At 29.4% G+C, this 20857-nt stretch overlaps 1 protein-coding gene across 2 annotated transcripts in view; it reads left to right on the top strand.

Moving 5' to 3' along the window:
- Positions 1-20857, top strand: part of LOC119605460 (serine-rich adhesin for platelets) — a 188941-nt gene that overhangs the window by 38972 nt on the left and 129112 nt on the right. Inside the window, exon 1 of one of the 2 annotated variants that reach the window (XM_037958590.1) lies at positions 2866-2901. The exons of the other annotated variant lie outside the window; for it this stretch is intronic. The gene's annotated coding sequence lies outside the window, so the exon portion shown is untranslated. Of the gene's footprint in view, positions 1-2865; positions 2902-20857 lie in introns of those variants that run through there. 2 annotated transcript variants of the gene reach the window in all.

The raw sequence follows: 20857 nt of genomic DNA, 5'->3' as shown, positions 1-20857 counted from the left end.
CAATAATCTTTCCCAAAAGTTGTACTATAAAATTATATTTTTTGACAAGACACTCCATTTTCTTTCCCATAAAAGCTTTTGTTATGACGAAAAAGTTTCTAACATAACAATATTTGAACGCAATTTTAGGAAAGTTGTTAAACTTCAAAGATATTTTATGGAAAGATCATGATAAAAATTTTAAATAAAAATAATTTATTTAACCATAACCACATCAGATTTTTTAAACTTTTTTAATAAAAGCGCTTTTAAAAGTTTTAAATTCATAATTTTAAACACAGTTTTTGAGAAAACTTTTATTGTTGAAAAATATTTCATGAAAAGAGCTTTATTTTCCATAAGATAAACGTATATTTTTCAACAAAAAATTAAATAAGCTTTATTTTTTTAATATTTTTTTCAAAACCGCCTTATTTCAGCAAAAATAGTTTTTGTTACAGTAATAAAGTTAATTTTTTATATAAAAAAGCTTTGTTGACGACAAAAGCTTTTTTCAGAAAAAAGCTTTTCTTGAAATATTTAAATACAATTCCATAAAAAACGGATTTCAAATAAAAAAAATAAAACAAAGCTTTTTTCAGATAAAGAGCTTTTTTGAAATATATTTCAAAAATATATATTTAATTTAAAATTTTTTTTTTCAAAATAATCCTTTTCCAAAAACATATTTTCATTTAAAAGCTTTTTTCAATTATTTTTGTTTATTTTAACTATTTAAAAATAATTACAAAAAAAGCTTAAAAATAGCAAAATTTTCCAACAAATCTTTTTAATAAAAGAGCTTTTGACTGTTTGAAAGTTTGAGTTTTATAATTTTAAACACAGTTTTTGAGAAACATTTTATTGTTGAAAAATACTTCATGAAAAGAGCTTTATTTTCCATAAGATGGTTATATATTTTTCAACAAAAAATTAAAAAAGCTTTACTTTGTCAATATATCGTATTTTTTCAAAACCGGCTTATTTTTTACAGTAATAGAGTTTATTTTTTCTATAAAAATGCTTCGTTGACGACAAAAGCTTTTTTTTAGAAAATAAGCTTTTCTTAAAATATTTAAATACAATTCCATAAAAAGTCGGATTTCAAATTAAAAAAAAAAAAACAAAAAAGCTTAAAAATAACTATTATTCCAAAAGAATATTTTCATTTAAAAGCTTTTTCATAAAAAGTGCTTTTTGTTTATTTTAATAATTTAAAAATAATGCAAAAAAAGCTTTTAATATTTTAAGCTTTTGCATGAAAATCCGTGTTAGAAACCTGATATCAAATTTTTTGTATATGTTGTCTAGTTGCAGTAAATTCAGAAAAGAGTTAAACTGTTTATATAGTGAACGACCCTAATATTAGCTTCACAAAATTTACAGAAAAACTTAAGCTTGATTAAGAATCATTTATTTGGGGCGTGCGTTTTGACACAAAAGTTAATTATAAAAAAACAACATTTAACACAAAAAAATCATACGCATTGAAAAACCTCCATAAATTATGAAGTTGCATACAAGTAACAAACATGCAACTGTAAATACAAAAGGAGAAAAGCCAAAACATCAACGAACAATACACGAATTTACAAAAAAAAAGCTAAATAATGGCAAGGAAAGCAAACGGGATTTTGGGTTTGTTTGGCTGGATGCATTTAAGCCAAATATGGGTCACCAATGTTAAAAGTGCGTTTCACAATACAATAACGCAGATAAGGAGAAATTTAAGTCAATGTCTAAATGATTGCAAACATTGCATTGCCAACAATCAAGATTTTCATGATGATGATGAAGTTGGTGGCGGGTTTGGCAAACAAAACATTTCAACATCATTAAAGTGAGTGGCAGCAGCATAGCATAATGCTATGCATTGTTGTTTCTTTTTTTTTTCAACTAAATGAGGTGACATGCATTATACCAAAAAGGAATTAAATTAAGATTTTTACAAACTTTTTGTTTTCCTTATTTATGATTTTTAAAGCAAATTAATAACGTTTGTTATACATTTAACACAAAATTATTATTTTAGTGTTGTTAACTTTGAACCATTATTTACTCTAACAAAATAAATTTCCATCCACCTTTCTCTAGTTTTCCAATTTAACACATTTTTATGAATTTGCCATTTCACAATTTAGCATAAAAAATTTTAAATTAAAATAAAAATCAGCATGTCTACCATTTTTGATTGTTGTTGTAAAATATAAACAATTTAATTTAAAGACCGAGGATAAATTTGATCAAAGGCATTGGTAATACCTCTTTTCCCCGGGATTGTATTAACACCAAGATGAGGGAAGCTTATCAAGGTAACATGCCATCGGGGGGAAATCATTCGCACAATTATCTTTCCGCAGTAAGACCCAAGTAAAAATATTGTTTAAAGGGGACTTTCTTGGTACTTTTTAGTTTATTCATTGGTAATAATATTGAACCTAAAGACATATATCCCGATGGAATAAAAATCTATAAGAGTAAATTTTTGGTACATTTTGTTCTTCAACTGGTACTTTTTGAGTCTTATACTATAACAAAGAACCTAAAAAACTCAAAATTGGACACGCAGCATATTGAATTGAAATTTGTAAAAGGGAAGTTTCTCGTACTTTTTCGTCATTCAAATGGTACTTTTTCTGAATCAAAAATTTATAAGAGTAAAATTTTTGGTACTTTATCGTTTTTTTAATTGGTACTTTTTTAATATTAAACCCACTTAGAAACATAAGATTAATGGGATTTAGAAAAAATGGGAATATGGAACCTATTTCATGTGAAATTTCAATTGGCGATAGGGGTGAATATAATTCTTTGCAATGTAATTTTTAATTCCTATTTATAGTTTTAATTTATATCAATCATTAACTAATTAAATCTTATTTACTTTTCTACTTACAGAATTTTCAATTCTTCAAATCAACGGTAAGTTTGTACTTAATACTTTTTTTTTTAAATTTCTCCCTCCCTTTCCATACACTTCTAATCAGCTTAAGGAAAGCTGTTTTAGTTGAACCGTTTAAATAGCATTTTTGTATGTTTTTATACATTTTAATGAAAACAATAAGTAAATGTGTTAATAAAGACCCACTTGATACCTTTGGAACAGCTGTACAATTTGTCAAATTAAGTTTTTTTTTGAAAGTACATGTTAATTGCCAGAAAATTAAGACATGAATTCCACTGTAGGTTAGTTGTACTTATGTCCACAACATTATAAACTCACTAAGAGTATCTAATGAAGACAACTGTTATAAAAAGTTAAAAAAAAAAACTGTTAAATACCTTGTTCACCTACATTATTGTAGGCAGTATTAACAAATGAAAGCAAAACGAAGAAAAAGAAAAACTGCAATATGGTGTGAAGAAATTAGTGTGACTAGAGCAGTGGTGCTCAAACACATACTACCATAGACTACCATAGTTTTATTTGTGTTGGTAAAGCAGCAGAGAACAGAATTCAATTCAAAATAAAAGTATACTAATAAAATAACTACAAACTATAAAGTATATGCTAACTGTCAAATATTTATTATGGATTTTGACAGCCAGCGTATAGCAACGTCTATATATAAAAAACTATCAACTGTTCTCCCATGTTCTCCTACATTAATTCGGCTTTCTCAAAATTTTGTTGTTGTATTTCTGTGTGTATTTTAAAAACGTCGCGCACAGACCTTGCTTTGACAAGTGCTGATCAGCAACTGATTTGATTTTGTTTTTCAAGTTGAGAGCAAACCAACTGATATTGCTCATTATAAAAAGAAGAAGAATTAAACCTATAGTGTATGTGTATCAACTTAGCGTCAGCAGAATTTTCTTACCCTATCACGCGTGCTATGACACGGCCATATTGAGCTTCTCTGGACTAGAGTATCCACTGTAACCCACGAACTACAATTAGCGAGCAAAAAAAAAGTCATACTTTTAACTTAAAGTGACAACAGCAGGTAACTTGACTTGAATGACTTGACTTGAGTTTAATTTACTTGACTATTTTTTTTTTAAGAATGGAAAGAAAGTAACGAATGAATTATTGCATTTAGTGTCAAAATATTAACCTCCTCACAAGTCATTTTTATTTACAAATTACTTGTCATCCTACAAACTAGTAAAATAAGTTGGAAAATTTGAAGAAAAACTAAAACAGATTGTTAAGTAAATGAAGGAGTAGAGATAGGTGGCAAGAAATTTTATGTTTTCCTTGTTGCAAATTTCAAGTGGTAAATCAAGTCAAGTGTAATTAAAGTCATTAAAACTGAAGTAGATATTCTTAAGTAGGTTTTTATTATAAATGCAACAGTTAGGCATTTTATGAAATCTTTTTAAAATTTAATTGCGCGGACAGTTGTTGTTTTTTATTGCGAACTAATTATTAACAGATTCAAATGATTTAGTTACAGCAGCAATTTTTTGAGAACTAGTTAAGAAGAACTTTAAATATCTTACAAAAAACTATTTTTCTTATAAATTTCCAAAACAAAAAGCTTTTTTCAATAATCTTTCCCAAAAGTTGTACTATAAAATTATATTTTTTGACAAGACACTCCATTTTCTTTCCCATAAAAGCTTTTGTTATGACGAAAAAGTTTCTAACATAACAATATTTGAACGCAATTTTAGGAAAGTTGTTAAACTTCAAAGATATTTTATGGAAAGATCATGATAAAAATTTTAAATAAAAATAATTTATTTAACCATAACCACATCAGATTTTTTAAACTTTTTTAATAAAAGCGCTTTTAAAAGTTTTAAATTCATAATTTTAAACACAGTTTTTGAGAAAACTTTTATTGTTGAAAAATATTTCATGAAAAGAGCTTTATTTTCCATAAGATAAACGTATATTTTTCAACAAAAAATTAAATAAGCTTTATTTTTTTAATATTTTTTTCAAAACCGCCTTATTTGAGCAAAAATAGTTTTTGTTACAGTAATAAAGTTAATTTTTTATATAAAAAAGCTTTGTTGACGACAAAAGCTTTTTTCAGAAAAAAGCTTTTCTTGAAATATTTAAATACAATTCCATAAAAAACGGATTTCAAATAAAAAAAATAAAACAAAGCTTTTTTCAGATAAAGAGCTTTTTTGAAATATATTTCAAAAATATATATTTAATTTAAAATTTTTTTTTTCAAAATAATCCTTTTCCAAAAACATATTTTCATTTAAAAGCTTTTTTCAATTATTTTTGTTTATTTTAACTATTTAAAAATAATTACAAAAAAAGCTTAAAAATAGCAAAATTTTCCAACAAATCTTTTTAATAAAAGAGCTTTTGACTGTTTGAAAGTTTGAGTTTTATAATTTTAAACACAGTTTTTGAGAAACATTTTATTGTTGAAAAATACTTCATGAAAAGAGCTTTATTTTCCATAAGATGGTTATATATTTTTCAACAAAAAATTAAAAAAGCTTTACTTTGTCAATATATCGTATTTTTTCAAAACCGGCTTATTTTTTACAGTAATAGAGTTTATTTTTTCTATAAAAATGCTTCGTTGACGACAAAAGCTTTTTTTTAGAAAATAAGCTTTTCTTAAAATATTTAAATACAATTCCATAAAAAGTCGGATTTCAAATTAAAAAAAAAAAACAAAAAAGCTTAAAAATAACTATTATTCCAAAAGAATATTTTCATTTAAAAGCTTTTTCATAAAAAGTGCTTTTTGTTTATTTTAATAATTTAAAAATAATGCAAAAAAAGCTTTTAATATTTTAAGCTTTTGCATGAAAATCCGTGTTAGAAACCTGATATCAAATTTTTTGTATATGTTGTCTAGTTGCAGTAAATTCAGAAAAGAGTTAAACTGTTTATATAGTGAACGACCCTAATATTAGCTTCACAAAATTTACAGAAAAACTTAAGCTTGATTAAGAATCATTTATTTGGGGCGTGCGTTTTGACACAAAAGTTAATTATAAAAAAACAACATTTAACACAAAAAAATCATACGCATTGAAAAACCTCCATAAATTATGAAGTTGCATACAAGTAACAAACATGCAACTGTAAATACAAAAGGAGAAAAGCCAAAACATCAACGAACAATACACGAATTTACAAAAAAAAAGCTAAATAATGGCAAGGAAAGCAAACGGGATTTTGGGTTTGTTTGGCTGGATGCATTTAAGCCAAATATGGGTCACCAATGTTAAAAGTGCGTTTCACAATACAATAACGCAGATAAGGAGAAATTTAAGTCAATGTCTAAATGATTGCAAACATTGCATTGCCAACAATCAAGATTTTCATGATGATGATGAAGTTGGTGGCGGGTTTGGCAAACAAAACATTTCAACATCATTAAAGTGAGTGGCAGCAGCATAGCATAATGCTATGCATTGTTGTTTCTTTTTTTTTTCAACTAAATGAGGTGACATGCATTATACCAAAAAGGAATTAAATTAAGATTTTTACAAACTTTTTGTTTTCCTTATTTATGATTTTTAAAGCAAATTAATAACGTTTGTTATACATTTAACACAAAATTATTATTTTAGTGTTGTTAACTTTGAACCATTATTTACTCTAACAAAATAAATTTCCATCCACCTTTCTCTAGTTTTCCAATTTAACACATTTTTATGAATTTGCCATTTCACAATTTAGCATAAAAAATTTTAAATTAAAATAAAAATCAGCATGTCTACCATTTTTGATTGTTGTTGTAAAATATAAACAATTTAATTTTTTATTTAGTAATATATATATGAGAGTATAAATAAGTTTGTTATTTTTGTAAACATTTACTTTCACTTTATGTGAGTTTTTATGATTTTTCAACAAGAGTTGTGTGCAACATACTTGCTTTCATATAAATCTTTATAAAATAAGCATAAAGTACAAAATATAAACATGTTGATGATTTTAACCATTTAAGTTGAAGTTTTTTTTATCTCTTTTGTTTGGTTTGGTTTGTTTATAAATATTAAACGCACGTAATTGTGACTTTTTGTAGTTAATTTTTCTTGGAATAAATTTTAAAATTGTTTTTCATGTTTTTTTCACTTCTCTTTCGTTGTTTTTTTATTTATGTATATGAGTTTCAAGTCAATTTTTTAATACCTACAAATTATGGAAACAAACATAGCATGAAAGTCCAGTAGGAAATTTATGGAAATTGTATATTTGAAAGATAAATAGTTTTGAGCTTTCTTATATCACCCTTTAGTTAGAGTTTAGGAACCGTCACGATTTCAATCTTAATGTTAAGAACAGCTAATCAGTTTTAGTTGGGGCTGTAGTAATATGCGCCCGGTTGTATTCCAGGCGTAAACTGAATATTCTGAGCTAAGATCTTAGTCTTAAGAACAGCTACACAGTTTGGATTTAGGACTGTGGTAATGTTAGCCCACTACATTGCCAAGCAATATATCGAATTAACCAGATAATGACTCCGGTATTTAGCGATTCTTCGGGTGATCGGAAAGATTTCTGCATTTCCAACTTTTTCAATTTCAAAGAACACAACCTTTATGCAATGGACGATTGGCGGGGAAATTTTGGAGTTCCATGAGCATGAAGGGGGAAAAATTAACGGCAAAGTTGAACAGAAAAATCATTCTCAATGTCAGATTGTTGGATGCGTGGTATTTCGCCTTTAATTATCTTTTTAGAGTGCTTAAATCCTAAAGAAGAGGTCTCTCAGGCTCTTATACGCACTTAGTTAGCAGAGCACAAATAAAGATCGCCAAATTGGAGAAATTAACAGTTTAGTCATCGAGATTTTCAACCAGGAGAACCTTGAGAATGTATCAGGGCCAAAGAGAGTTAATGGCTACTGAGGCAACTTGACATCAGTACCAAAGCTACAAGCAAATTGATAACTCAGGCTGACAAACTGTTGACCCAGAGATCAAAGTATACTTATATAAAAGATCTAGCCTCAGAGTTTCATATATGGGATTCGAGAAAATATATCAAAAGTACTTATATCATATAAAGTTGACAGAATGGACTTTCAGATGGCATAAAACATTTTATAAAAAAAAGTTGTCTTGGACCTGTGGCAACGTCTCCAAAAAGCTTTAAGGTCTTTTTTCAAACTTCAGGACACGATATCTCAAATCCCAGATGTGACTATTCCAATTCAGCGGCTAAATCCTTTAGAGAAGTAAATTATTTAGCCTGTGTAATTAATGCGAGAGTAAAAGGGTTTGTCGGATTACAGGGACTATGAAAAGGATTAACTAGATTTTGTACTACCAGTCTATAAAAATAGCGATGTTGGCAGTTAAATATTCTTCCGCTTAGACATGATAGTACGCATTCCATTGTTGACTCCGATCAACACTCTGGTATTACAGGTTTAAATCTTTAGCAGACTGATAAGAACCTCTTTAGGCAGAAATTAACTGATCTTGAATAAATACAAGAATGATGTGCAAATCAAAGACTAACAAGACTAAATAATCCTACGTACCGGATTCAAATCTTAACAATACCTAAAACACTAGTGGAGCTTGCACTAAAAATTACGGACATGAACCGATGTTCATGGTCAAGTGAGACCTTTAAAGAAAAATCAAAGATCACGAGATTCCTGTTCAAGTTTACGATTAACCAGAAGAAAAGAGAACGGATTAAAATCTTGACTATATCGAAAACACTGATCGACACGTGTGATGCAAGAGCAGCTTGTAATTAAAAATTACGGACATGATTCGATGTTAAAAGATCACTAGAATCCTGTTCAAATTTTCGACTAACCAGAAGTAAAGAGAACTCTTCACCGGAGGTATTTGAACATGCGAAAGCAAGTCTTTCAACTGAGAAATTAAAAATACAGCCAAAGTAAAGCGTTTGATAATCCAACATACCTGCTTTTAAATTCTAGAAACCAAACAATCAAAGGGATGTAGACATATCACAATATTACAAGTTTTATTAATGTATCACCGACTTATATCTCCATTTTCTACTGGCAATAGATTTCCAAACTAAATATAAATTTTACTCTTAGTCACTTAAAATAGTTTTGTGTGATTAAAACAATTTTTCATTTACGGTCAATTGTTAAATGAAGAAAATTGAAACAAACAAACAAAAAATCTCTATGATTTAACATCCATTTTTCATTTCGTTTCGTGTGTCTTGATATTTTTTTTTTAGTTGCATGGTTGGGACAATTTAATATGCACGTTTTATGTCAAGTGCTTTGGTGGCGGCAGTGCATTAAAACGTCCACAGGGCATCTTTATTATTGCAACAATGACGGTGATGGAAATTGCAAAAAAAAAAAAAACGGAAAACTTTTAATATGTTCATTTCTATCATTGTAGTTGTGTATATGCATTCGTATTGGCCCGTTAAGAAAAAAATTTTATACAGATTTTCCCATAGTTGCTGGCAGTTGTGCAAATGATTGTGTTAATGCTTGGAAATCGGTGGCTTTCAATCACATTCACCGCAAGAAAAAAAGAAAAAAGAAACACTCAGCTAGCCGCCTGGTAAAATAAAAAAAATTTATAAAAGAAATGAAAACGAAAAACTGTGCCATATTGAACATTTTATTTACACTCAAGGAAATGTGTTAATGGTACTTTAAAAGTATTGGTATTTTTAATATTTGGAGCCTAAAAGTAGGCTGCAGAAGGGTGTTATTTCTAAAGCCACTAAAGTATGCATTAAATTGCAATTACTAAAAAACTGCTGTATATTTTAAAACTTTACTATAACTTTATAATTAATACAAAAAAATACAAAATTCACTTTCGTCTTTCAAATTTGCTTAAGTGTAGCTCTAAACGAAAAATGAAACCGTAACAAAATTATTGGCTGTGATTGTTGCCACTTCATGTTTATCTTACAACAGTTTGACCAAACACATAACGGTGCGTGCGACGTGTGTCTTCAGTTTCATCATACAACTTTGCCAATATAATTTTCAACACTTTTGCCAACATACGACGGATGACTACAAGTCAAGAAACAACTTGACGAAAGAAAAAAAAAACTTTCTTCTTTAAGTTGTTGATAAACGAAATAAATCAGTGTGTGTGTGTGTGTTTTTTATGTTGGCATTTTATGCGTAATATTTTGTTTTTTATGACCAACAAAATGATGATGTTGTTTTCATTTTATTTTCGTAACAGCTCCTCAGTTTTATGGTTTCACTCACTCATCTCTGGCAAATAAAAAATCGCTTCATATACATACATTAAAAAAAGTGCCTGAAGCAAGAGCAACAGCGGTAGACAGCAGCAACAGCAACATATTGCAAACAATTTGTTGCATTTCAAATACAGGCAACAATAGTTGTTTAATGGTGCTGTTGTAGTGGTGTTTGTTGTGACTGTTACTGCTTGTATTTTATGCTCATCTAGTTTATGGTGCACAGTGGGATGAGTTTATAAATATAATCTAACAAAAATTAAAAAAAATTAAGAACCCAGAGACCTTTCAGTTACTTAATCCGGAGACCAAAGAATACCTTTTTTAAGGGATTGAGCTGCTCTGAATCTGAAACCCCGATCACCGATCCTTTTCTTTCTTTATATAGAAACCGAAATAAAGTTTTGCTTTTGTCGTTCATATCTTGTCTGTTCAGACAAGGTGGGCATCTTTTATCTCATGCTCGATATTACTTTGCCCTTCGTGACTTTCTCAGATCTACAGCTTTAGTTTGACTATTGTCAGATTGGCATCATAATGATGCCAGTTGGCTTTAGTAGGCCTTTTGCGAGATCGATTTTATAATGAAGACGATGGAAAAGTAGTATCACAGTTCCTCTGTCTTAACTGTGCTCTGTCTAGGATACGAATAGTGACACTTAACAGTACATTTATACAAGATTTAGGGGATCTCGATTGATTGCAGACACTCGTAATAGTTTCTCTGTCTTTACTTTGCTCTTTCTGGAATACGAACTGCGACACTAAGCAGTACATTTATACATGATCTGGAGGATGTATCGATCGCAAATGTTTATAAAATATGTAGTAACATTAAATCATAGAGTTTACGCAAGATCGCTTTTATACTGAAGGCAAAGAAAAACCAAACACTGAGCAGGTCATTTATACACGATCTAGAGGATACATCGATCAAAGAGAGATTCATTAAATCATTATGTTGTGACTGTCACAGATCTGCCGATTAACTGGGGCTTTATAATAAGACGAACTATAACACTGAGCATTACATTTATATACGATCTGGAGAATCTAGCGATCGCAGACATTCGTAAGATAGATATATTAAATCGCGATATTGTGACTGTTGCAGATCTATGCCTTTCACAAGATCGGCTTTATAAGGACGACGAGAAAAACCAATCTTTCTGTATATTCTTTCCTTAGTCTGCGATACGAATTGCGACACGACGCTGTTCATCCATATCGATCGCGAATATTCGTAAGATAGATTCAATTAATGGTGATATAGTTATTTTGGACATTGAGTTGATTTCCGAACTTAAGTGGGTTACAAATAACTAAGAGTCTCTTTAACCTGCCTAACCAGGAAAGTTTTGTAATGTTTGGAAAGTCTTTTAAATTAATTGTTCATTTGATGAAATTTATCAATATTTACATACTGTAACCACTGTGCAGTCTGTGTGTCTTGACAAACAAACGAGTATGCAGATTTTGCACTTTTTTGTTTTCATTTGCCTCCGAGTGTTTTTGCTATCCCAGCAAACATGGATGATTGATTTCAAATCGATTGAGTGTCTTCATATCAAATTTCTACTCAAATGTCAAATGATTGATAATGATAAAATTGCATATGTAATTACATATTTCAAATTTGGATTGCAAATTACAATTCAAAATTTTATAACGTATTTATTGGAATATAATATTTCGTAGATTAAAAAAATATCTGTTATTGAATTTTTTCTAAAAGAAATTGTTTTCAAATCAATTTTTGTTTTAAACGTAAATATGAAATTCAAACCTCTGCTAAGGTTTGTTAAACCATTGAGATCTTTTGATTTGTTGGCCTATGTTGACTGGGTGTAAGTGCAGTGCATGTCTTTGTATATGTAACTCTGTATCTGTGAGTATGTTTTTATTTTTGTTATGCAGAAAATAAAATATCTTGTTTATTTTTGCAATATTGATCATGTTTGACTGACAGTTCATTGCTGTTCATTTCATTTTCCTTTTTTTCTCTTGTTTTTCGCATTTTTTTGTGCCACGGAGAGAAGAAGAAAAAAAAAAATAAAGCAAAAACATTTAGTTTGATTTGACGTTTATCACATTTTCTCAGTGATTTATGTTAAAAACTGTAAAATTTTAAATAATTTTTTATGCGTTTTTTTATTTTTTCAAAACATACACACTAAAGTGTGGAAAATTGTGAATTTTTTCAAAAGCTTTCACAGCACAAACTATGGCATTGCGTAAATCAATTTTCATGTTTTTCTGCTGCTGCAAATAAATACAATTTTTATTACACTAATTTTTGTCATTTAAAAGTGATTAAGTGTGGTACTTCAAAATCAACATGGAAGATAAAAAATGTTATAGTAAAATAAATAATTGTAATTGTAAATAATTGAATTTGTAATTAGTCGAGTTTTTAAAACGAACAGTCTTGTATATCTGTTAAGGCTTTTGCCATCGTCGAGCCTCTTATATCACCTAACCTAGCATATTTTCATGTGTTTCCCAATCACGCTTAATAGATAATTACACAGTGGGAAAAAAAGACGTTTAAAAATTATAAACGCCTGGTACCAAATTGACACCAAAGTGTAATTTTTCTAAACATCCGTTCTCAAAGTATGGACGAGTAGTTGTCAAATCAACAACAAAAAATAAACAAAAAGTTATAATGTGTTACCAAATTGACAATGATATGTTGTCAAACTGAACGTTGCGTTGTCAATATGACAACGATTCGTTGTCAAAATCACAACGATGCATTGATGAAATGACACAAAGCGTAATCGAAATGACAACAATGTGTTGTTGCAATGATAACGATGCGTAGTCAAAATTACAACGGTGGTTGTTAAAGTGTTACTTAAATTTTATACATATCCGTTGTCTAAATGTTAACAAACGTGGTAAGCTCACTTCTGACGACGGGTGGTATCAATTTCGGTACTTTTGTATCGGTTTTTCCCTCTGAGTAATTGTTTGATAAAAATTTTATTATGAACATTACTTCAGTATCTTCATTTTGTTTCTCCTTTTGTTATATCTTTGAAATCATAATCAATTGCCTCATTATCTTTTCTCTCAATGGCAATTAATTGTGTAATGAATTGTTTAACAGAATAATTCAATCAAATCTTAAAAAACATTTACGCCATGTGGATCTCAACAGTTCCGTATTTTCACTCCAAGTACTTAAGATTTATTATGTTTAATTATACTCTACTCCATACTAGAGACACTTGTTGTAACGTTTGCAACAATTGCCAAAGAAAACTAAAAAAAAAGTTGAAACCCAGATATAACTGAGCTGAATCTTGAAATGGCCTCAGAATCCATAACGTCACGTTTTTGAGATATCGTATACTAAACATTGAAAAGCACAGTTTTTGACCATATTTGAGACGTGATAACAGCATGAAGACAGCTTTATTTGTAAAATTTATTATGTCATCTGAAAGTCCAATCTGTAGGCTTTAAAATAAAGGTTCAACTTCTTTTATATAGTTTTCCATCTTCAAGCTATCTGAACTTTAAGTTTGAAACAACTTTGGTCTCTGAGTTAAACATTTGTTGGTCTGTGTAATTGTCTTAGCAGAACTACTAAATATTGATGAGTCGTTTTTTTCGCTCTCACTTTTTGTTTTTGAGGTTCTCTTTTGGGAATGACACTTTTTAAGTGGAACAAATTTTAAGAGAATCAGGTTCATCATTACAATATGATATAATGATCTGTTTTAAAAATCTGTTCAATATATAGTTTTAGATTTTGGTATTGTAATATAATTCGGTATCAGGAGTACATTGTTGAATTAAGCTTTTTTCACAAAATTATTATGTGTAGCCTATTATAAGGTCGACCATGCTAAGTTATTAGTTTTCACTTGTTTTCATTACTCTTTTCAATTAATTCAACAGCATGAGTTCCATTTAGAGGATTTTTTCTTCATTAATATTTAAACTTAACCCTGAAATGTTTGTGTTTTATAATGATTCGAAAGTTACAAGTGATATGTTTAATTGAAATTTATTGTTGTGAAGTCTGTGTTATGAATGATAAAGGAGAGTTATTAATAAGTTTTTCAATGTCCAGATAAAAATATAATGAAGAACTTGAACTACATTATGGGAGTTATGTTATTTTATTTAAACCTTTTTTAAATCAAAATCATTAAGATATCCTTGCTAAAGAGTTGGTAAGATGACTAGTTTCTCTCGAGAAATATATTATAACTTAAAAAAAAGACTTATGTTGGCAGGACGTCCTCGCAATATCATCACTGGGGACACACTTGGGTCCATTACATTGATCCCTTTGTGATAAAATCAATTATAAAAATTTAGTTTAAAGAATTGTATGTAATTCTATTTATTACGATTTAATTTTATATTGATCTACTTCTTTACTTTCAGTCTGATATTTTGAATTTTAAATAGCTAAGACATAAACCAAAGATAATACAAGCTGTAGGTTTGATTTGGTCTAACAACTTTTAAACGAGTTTGATTAAAATTACTTTAATTTAGATTTAGAAAAGAACATTTACACTTTAAAAAGTTGTTTGACTATTTTAAAATAAATTCATAAAACTATCAAATTGTCCCGGATAAGTAAAGACAAAAACCAAAAATCATTCGAGAAAACAATTTTGAAGATCTTTTCTCTATAAACTGAAAAACTTTACTTAAAAAAAATTACCCAATTCAAAACTTCTTTCTCTAGTTTGATGTTTTAATAAAATATTTACTCTTCTTGTACACTCCTCGTCTTTAAAAAAGTCTTTAAAGTCACTCAATCGTAGCATCAAACTTTCAATCACAACAAAGCTCAGTTCCGGCTGCAACAGAAACATGAGAATCATGTTTTCTAAAACAATCACAAACTTGACGATAATCTATCAAGTATTTAATTTCAATTTCAATCCATCGATTTTGTTTGTTGTTTCTTTATTTTTTTTTTTTTCTTTTCTAATATACTATATTTCCATTTTTGTAAATACTTTCAATTTATAGATACACAAAGATACAATTGAAAAACAATATTGATTGTTTGTTATACTTTAGACGAGCAGACGTCTAACTACAAGTATTTTATTGTTTCTACTACTGTTTTTTTTGTACAAATTCAAACTTAATTTTTTTCACAAACTCTACTTATTTATTGCTATTGAATGGAAAAATTGAATAGTTGAACAGAGAGAAATGCCAATAGAATGGAAAACAAAATTAATGAAATGAAGCCAATTTAGTAGGAGACAACGATGATGACAAAATGTATCAAAGGCATTTTATCAATAGTATTTAATTAGAAACTTTTTGCTTATTCCACTGCTTCATTTTTGTTTGGTTTCTAATAATAAATTTATTTTGCCATGTTTTGTTTTACTCTTGCGGATTTGGTGTCGTTGCTGCTGCTATTTGCTTTTGTTGTCATGGAGTCAATGAAGCAATTCTTTCAATAGCAAAACAAGTGTTTCTTTAGGGGTATTCAATTAATGTTGCAGAAACAATAAAAAGCTTAAATTTCAAGTACTTATATCATTTAAATGTAAAAAACAGGTTGAAGTTATCTGCTATATTGCAAGAAAGAACATGGTACCGCTCGTTATTCCTCTTCAAGTGAATACCCCTTTTAGTAATATACAACTAAATGACCAACATCATTTTTGCGTTCATTCGCATTATACAAAAATGCAATTGTTTTGTGTTGAAATTAAAAACTAATAATAAATAAAGCAACAATATACTTTATATGAAATCAATATCGGACATTATTTGAAATTTAATACTCTCTAGCAAAAAAAAAAAAAAAATAAAGTAAAGTAAAATAAGTATTCGCTTTGAGTTCAAAGTGAATTATGCTGCCAGTGAGATGAAAAAACAAGCTATGGACAAAAGAGCAACTATATTAAATTGCAAACAACCTGAAATAACTGATTTTTTGTTGATTAACTACTCAGCAATGGTAGGTAATGGGTTTTAATTGTAATTACTTACGTAACAACATACTTTTCAATGACTACTACATATCGTCTTGATTACATAGAAGTAGTCTAATAAGGTCTTACTAATAATGTTTTATATAAAAACTTTCTAATTCATTAGTCGTCTTGTTAGTGAAGATATACGGGTTTTCATGCTATTTACAATGACTACATTTTCTAATTACTTTTCTAATGCCTCCAATGACATCACCGTGTTAAAATAATGACTTATAATGCTATTGTGTAAGTAAATTTTTAGCATTTTAATCTCATACATGGTAATGAAAGTTTTTACTGGGTACTGGTATTCTTAAATATTTCTAGTTGATATTGAAGAGATTTCTAAACGTAGTATAGACTAGTAAAGACATAAACCTTAGATCATGTATACTTATTTTCGTCAACATTTTTAACAAGTTCTAAAAGTATAAATTGTCCCTACAATGAAATAATGAGTTAACAGATCCTTGTCGTTTCTTAAAGCGATTTTTCAACGCAATTTTTGATATTATTTACATTTACAGGAATTTTTGAATAAACTAATAAACTCATAAACTACTGAAGGCACGAACCAGATTTAAAACAAGCTGTAGTTTTAAAATTGCACTTTGAAAAGATTCTTAACTATTTTAAACGAATTTGCTGATATATCAAATTGTCCGGGATAAGCAAAGACATAAACCAGAGATCGTGTAACAAGTAAATTTTTATAATTTTTAAAAGTTTTTAATTTTTAGTTTTGATTTTTAAACATTTATATAATATAAATCTCTTCAAAGTATAGGTCATTGTTAACTATGATCTTTTCCTAACCTTTTCGCAACGAATGGATTTCACGCCAAAACAACTGCTAATCTCCTGAGACCAAGAACGAATCTAGGCAACTTCAGATTCGCTGTTCTAAAGTGATATGCAAACCAGAGGCAGCATTGTGCGTCGATCGAAACAATCAGTAGTCGGACGGAACACGGTCTGGACTAAAAGGCGGGTGAGACAAAACTTCCCATCCTTGTCTTTCAAAATAGGTTTTAACAGGTATTATTTTGCGACATGTCCTACAAACTATCGCATATTCTGGGCTTTAGCTCGTTCCAAACGAATCGATACAGGTTCTCTGTGATGCATCACCATAGTAATGGTTTGATTTCGGAAGTTGATAATGGATAAGACCCTCTTGGCTCCACCAAATGCAGACCATTATATTAGTAGCATGGATATTTGACTTTAGTTTCGATTCTTTTGGTTGGTCGGGCTTCAGGTTATCGTTATGAGTCCATTTTTCATCATTTTTCTTTTATAGCTTTCAAGCTGCATGTCGGACAAGTAAAATTGTTTTTTATAGTCCCTTGTTTTCAATAAGTTCTTGAAAACGTTTCGAAATTGCTGCTTGAGTAGCCCCCCATGATTTTGAAAGTTCTTGTTGAGTTTAGCAACAATCTTCATGGAAGAATCAGTCCATATCATGGTCTTTAAACTTTTTTTGGCTGACCTGGGTGATTTTTGTCTTTCGTGTCAAAATCGTTACTTCTAAACCTTACAAACTATATCTCGTAAGTTGAAACTAATGAAACACATTCACCATAAGGCTTAGTGATAAGTTGGTCTGCTCCAGGTTTGAAAAATCCGTGAAAATTATGTTAAAAGATTGTGTATTGGACTTGAACTAGATTTGTTCACAGAGAGGACACATTCAACCGATTCAGAACTAATTCAGACCCGGCTATAACTTTATTCATTACAAGTATAGTGAAGGTTATATAGTCTATTTGGCGGTGAAGACTCACCTAAAAAACTACCAATATTTAAATATTTCTTTAATTAAAAATGTTTTTTAATCACTTAAAAGCTTTTTACAAAAAAATTAAAAAAATAAAATAAAAATTTAAAGCCACAGGTTAAAGTTTTCAATATAATTGAAGCATGATTTATAATGTCAGAAACGAAATAAAAGCCAACGAAGAAGAAGATACCAAATGTTAAAGTTAAAAACAAGTAAGAAATTATAGTCGGGCGAGGCCGACCATATAATACCCTACACCTGTTACAAAAATGAAATGTGATTTTGTTTTCATAATAAAGCATTGTAGTTGAATTGTACCATGCCTCAGATATACTTAAGCCATTTATTGTTGAATAAAATTGTGGACATTTAAGTGAAATTTTGAAGGGGGCTTTCTATAGGTGCTATGGTCAAATGAGACCCTATAATTATAAAATTCATGAGAGTCATCAAGGCTAGTATAGCACTTGGTTTTGCAGCTTTTTGTTGAGATACGAGTATATTAAACATAATTATGAATTGAAAAGCTCTATTCGTCGGGTGGGGGCTAGGTGAAATAATAGGCTTTGTCTGCGGTACCATAGAAGATCATGTGCCAAATTTCATTGAATTATCTTCAAAATTGCGACCTGTAGTTTGATTACAAGGTTTACAAGACCTATTCAGGGGTTCAGTTGTTTTGGGGCTAGGTGAAATAATGGACCGATGTTAACCATTTTCAATAGGCTTTGTCTCCGGTGTCATAGAAGATGATGTGCCAAATTTCATTGCATTATCTTCAAAATTGCGACCTGTAGTTTGATTACAAGGTTTACAAGCCCTATTCAGGGGTTCAGTTGTATGGGAGCTAGGTGAAATAATGGACCGATGTTAACCATTTTCAATAGGCTTTGTCTCCGGTGCCATAGAAGATCATGTGCCAAATTTCATTGAATTATCATAAAAATTGCGACCTGTAGTTTGATTACAACGTTTTCAAGCCCTATTCAGGGGTTCAGTTGTATGGGGGCTAGGTGAAATAATGGACCGATCTTAACCATTTTTCAATAGGCTTCGTCCCTGGGACAATAGAAGATCATGTACCAAATTTCATTGAATTATCTTCAAAATTGCGACCTGTAGTTTGATTACAAGCTAAATCGACTCAGAAAATGATTCTAAGCCGATTGGTATACGGGTATAGGACAAATATTATTGGTCGTTACAAACATCAGCAGAAACCCAATATACCCTCCCCACTAAAGTGGTGTAGGGTATAACAAAATATAAAACAAAAAAATTAAAAACGAAAAAAAAAAAAAACGTTTAAATCAAACAAAGTGGTGGTATTGATAAAACAAAGCATTATTTGAGAAAAATAAAAAAGCACGTTTAAAAACCAACCAACTTTTATTGGTCTAGACGGCAAAACCAAAAAATTAAAAAAAAGAATAACACTACAAAAACAAAAAATAGAAGAAAAAAATTACAAAATAGTAAAAATGCTATGAAAACAAAAATCGAACAACCAACAGAGAAACGAGTAAAACAGCTTCCGGCGTTTAGGAAAATTAATCAATTGACTTAATTGTATGGTGGGTTTAAAGGTTAAAATAAAAAAAAAATCAAACCAAACCGAATTATAGCATACCGAAAACATACAACCACAAAAACAACTAAACAATTCAACAATCAATGTTTTAACAAATGTATCTCCCTCTAATGTAGATGCTTGGAACTGCAATGACCAATAATAGATAATTGGAAAAAAATGTTTAAATCAAATCACATAAATCACACTCATCTAACTACATATTTATTGGTTTTTATTGGTGTTTTCTATTTAATTTTATGGAAATTTAATTTATTATTAGATGATTCACTTACAAAATCATTTTTTAATTAAATTCAAAACTATTGACGTTGAAATATGGAATATGTTTCGTTTTATGTTTTTTTTTTCTCTATAATATTTGACACGCACATGACCTCTTTAAAATGGATTAAAGCAAATTAAAGATAGTTTTTTAATGTCTGAATAATTTAAATTATTTTTTTTTATAATTTAGAAATCTTTTAAATGTATATATTTAATTAAAAACAGGTGCTGACCATTTGTTACACGCTATTTTCAATATAGTTTATATTAAAAGTTTGTTTTATGTGTCCGAATCGAACTTTTTAAATTTATTTTAAAAACAAGTAAGTCGGGTATGACCGATTATATGATACCCTTCACCAGTGATTATGTTACAAATTTTGATTATTATTTTTTAATAATAAAGTATTTAATTAATTTTTATCTTAATTCAGGAATATTTTAACAATTTGTTGACAAACAAGAGATTTTCTTAAAGTTATATGGGTGCACGGGGTTAATATGGCCCTATACTTATAAATTTTGGTAGAAGGATTGACGTCTACATCAGTTATTTATGCAGAATATCATCGTGACATTAGTGTTTACAAGTTCATTTTGACCACCAAGTCATTTTCTGAAGGGGACTTTGTATGGGGAATAGTGTCAAATTTTTTTGTGATTTTAACATTTAACATGTTTATGAGCTCAGAAGCCCTATTCGGGGCGTACGGTTGTATGGGGGCTATACGAAATAATGGACGATTTTAACCATTTTCAATAGGCTTCGTCCTTGGGTCAAAAGAAGAGTATGTGCCATATTTCATCAAATTACCTTGAAAATTGCGACCTGTAGAGTGCGCACAAGGTTTACATGGACACACAGGCGGACAAACGGACATATCTAAAACGCTTCAGATTCTGAGCCGATTGGTATACTTTATGGTGGGTGTTACAAACATCAGCCCAAACGCATAATACCCACTATAGTGGTGTAGGGTATAATGATGGGATTTACATTAGGATGTCCCGTGGACCACTTTTTGCAGGGATACGATGTACGAAATACAAAAAATTTTTGAGTACATTTTTGCTACATGAGATTCTTAAAAGGCTGTTCCTCGGTCCTTATTCCGAGTGTCATTATAAGATGATTTAGATGTCTGTCT

This window comes from Lucilia sericata, unplaced genomic scaffold (assembly GCF_015586225.1).
Source record: "Lucilia sericata isolate MDLA Ls3-8-SP2 unplaced genomic scaffold, ASM1558622v1 Contig000015F_arrow, whole genome shotgun sequence".
NCBI lineage: Eukaryota > Metazoa > Arthropoda > Insecta > Diptera > Calliphoridae > Lucilia > Lucilia sericata.
This window is presented reverse-complemented; position numbering and strand designations above follow the sequence as displayed.